Here is a 3489-nt window from a genome sequence, read left to right as displayed (position 1 = left end):
TGCTATTATAAATTTTAAAATACAAAGTAGTGCTTCATTTATCAAAAAACTGCTAACTGGTCAAGAGTGGATCAAAAAATAACAATATGAAACACCAGAAAAGGAGCTCGAATGAAGATTCATAAAAATGGGAGGTTTAAGCTACCGACCAGTGTGCGTAAGTGAATAGAGGAGAAAAGTAACAGGCTATATTAGCGAGGGTTGAAAGCCTGATAATGTCACTTGAAAGAGCCAAAATTTCGAGCAAGGAGAAGGGGTTGACATCTGGCTGTAATTGCTAGGGTTAAAGGCGAAGGTGATCTGGGAAGGTGATAAAGTCGTCACTTCTGCTTATTTTAACCTTATTCTTGGAAATTACGGTTACGGGCCTTCGACCCTCTCAAATAATGGGCTCGGTTTTTTGGCACTCACAATTGTTTTTTGATGCCATCCCCCTCTGGTCGATCCGTGAGAAACTAGGGCTTCACCCCTCATACTATTGTATCATGATGTTTTTCATGCTTTTTTTTTTAGATTTGTACAACCTGTTCATGTCCTCATGGATCCAAAATCATTCTGCATAAATTTTGATGTTGTTAGATTGATTAGTTAAGCTAATTTTGAATTCACACGAAAAACTGTGAAATGCTACTTTCTAGCTAAAGAGCTTGCGAAGCCGGCTTTTTTGCTTATCTTGACTGTAATGTAAAATCTAGTGTGTGAGTACATGTGTGTACAGTCAAAAATGTACTAATCAACTTGAAACATATTCAACTTGAAACAACGCACAATATTTTGGAGCCATGAAAATATTCGCAAGTAACAAATATAAACTGAAAAATAGTGTTCAATTTTTTGCCATAATAACAAATGTGGAAGGGCTGAAGTCATGGGAGGCTGATTGGAGTAAGTAAATTGACCGGACGGAGGTGACGTCCGTCAAAATAAATGTTTTTCTTTTTTCTATATGTCTAAATTATTGTAATTGAACTCAAAAGGAAAATTTATACTTGTATGCTGGAAAATGAATTCTTTTTTTTTTACTTTCAATAGCTATTGGAGGCTGTTAAAGATATGGAAGGAGAATTTGGTTTTGAACTGGTAAGATTATTGCCTGTATTATTTTTCTGAGCCCTTAAATGTTTCATATATTTTGCTTCAATTTGTATGTTTCGATTATTGAATTGAATTTATTGAATAGCTGTCGAATTAACAAAAATAATTATAGGCGTGGGGGCTGGTTGCCCTCCAGTGACTTTTGACTATTAAAAAGGGCACAATTTAAACATTGAAATATGCTTTCTTAGGCATCTTCTCTCCCTTCCCTACGCAATGACCTACTGCCCCTCCTTTTGGCTAGCCGATACGTAATTGTACTTTACGAAACATAATTTCATTAAAGATAAAGTAAATCAACTTAAGTCAAGCGTAAGATAAATATCCATATTAACCACTATAACACTATACACTATAACTACTATAACCTATTAACCACTAATTTTATATGGACTATGGGACTTTTTAAGAACGATCGCAACAGTATTTTTGCCATTTTGACGCCATTTACAAGGGGCTTCAGGCTATTTATCAAAGTTTATTGTTTTGTTTTAAAGATAACGTTCTTCTTTTAAGACTAATCGAAATAATAGTTATCATTGGTGAAATATTTACTCACTAGACATGTTTTTTCAAACATACTTTTTTTAAGGGAATCAAGTATCAGAATCAATCAAATATGACGTCATCCGCTTGTCAAAGAAGCATGTGTTGTATCACTTCCTATATGAAGATGTTGTTAGTGTTTGTCAAAAACTGTATTTTATTCTAGCATTATTAGCATTTCAAATTAGCCTTTAACATCTCTCTACGATGCTTCGGTGCCTCCCAAGTGGAAACAGAAATAAAGAGGTGAAAAGAGACACATCACTGCTTTACGTGTGAAAAACTGATTTTCCTTGTTGCTCAAGACTTAGGACAGTAATTATACTAAATAGGGTCTTTGTCTATGGTTATTCCAATTTCATTTTGATCTGACATGATTTTGTGGGGTCTCAAACTATTTTTTGAATATCCCACAAATTTGTTTTCGCAGCGAACTTTTATTTTTACGATATATGATAAAACAACACTTTCCATTCCTGAATCATCTTCCTCAAATGACAATTTTTTTATCATTTTTATTTTTTCTGAATATGGGCTATATTTTGCTCTTTAATAGGCTGCCCCAAAGGGGACAACCATGATCCTACAAAATTCTTAAGTCCAGGACTATTATTCTTTTCCTGACCAGAGCGTCAATAATTCGAAAATGTCGGAAAAAATTGACATAGTGGAACTAGTTGCAATACATCGTACCGCTAAACCAACTTGGGCTAAGACATCTGATGCATTCCCCCTCTCCCCCCCCCGTTGGATTCAGTCGCTGTTCCCTCCTTTTTAATTCTGACTTCTTTTAAACATCCGGGTTGCAGCCGTAGCTAGCAACCTATTTAGAGGCGATCACGTCCAATGTTAAGAAATATAAAAACCCATAACTCCTAAAAAAGTCAGATCAAAACAAAAAGTACACCATTAGAATCGCCTTGTCCGGAACCCCTGTATAGGAAACTTTCTGTCCCTTGGCTTCAACGGCAAGGGAAATATATTGGCTTGAAAATCAAGAAAAGTGGCAGCTATTACAACATTCTGCCTAAACGGCATATTTTTTTCTTTCTTTCTGTTTTCTTTATAGCCTCTTGTTATCCCAATGAAAAACCTCTCGATTTTCGTTTGGTCCCAAATAGATGGCGGAAAAGAGTAGTACTATCGGTCCACTTATCATTCAGTACATAAAGTATTACCTATTTTAACTCATAAACAGGAAGGTTGCTGAGGCCACTATCTATTCAAGAAAATAGACAACGAAATTACATTACATTTCGAATATGATGCGTATATTCACGTTTAAAGGTCAGTGTCTGTTGGAAAGGAGCCAGTGTGGTCCCTTCAGTATTTATCAGAGTAAAAAGGGTCGTTTTATTTTCATTTGGTACATGCAAATATTAACAAAATAAAAAAAATTACCAGGACAAGTAAAGCTATAATAAATTTATCTTCATCAAAATTTCCTATACTGCTGTTAAATGATACTTTTTCCACAGCCTTTGTTGTATACAAATGTTTATTGTTTTTGTAGTAACTTAGTTCTGGCCGAGCTACTTCATTAGTCTGAGGCCTAAAACATCCCCCTACCATTTCTATATTTCTTACAATTTCCACATGACTACAGGGCGAGAAACGTATAAAATTGTTATGTTTCGGTGACGTTTCATAATCCATAGCATAATTCTGAAGACAATCCTTTTCTTCTCGGTCATGATCATGATTTGAACCGAAAAGATGTCCCACTTCGTGCAAAATTGTATGAATGTTTTGATGTAGCTCAATCAGACCAGAAGCTGGTTTTATGTCTTTAATTTTAACAGCAGCTACATTGTTTACTCCTGCACATACACCTTTAGTGAAAGCAAT

The sequence above is a fragment of the Artemia sp. Qi Xiang Cuo genome, chromosome 20 (assembly GCF_049724085.1).
Source record: "Artemia sp. Qi Xiang Cuo chromosome 20, ASM4972408v1, whole genome shotgun sequence".
Taxonomy (NCBI): Eukaryota; Metazoa; Arthropoda; class Branchiopoda; order Anostraca; family Artemiidae; genus Artemia; species Artemia sp. Qi Xiang Cuo.
Note: the sequence above shows the minus strand (reverse complement) of the source record.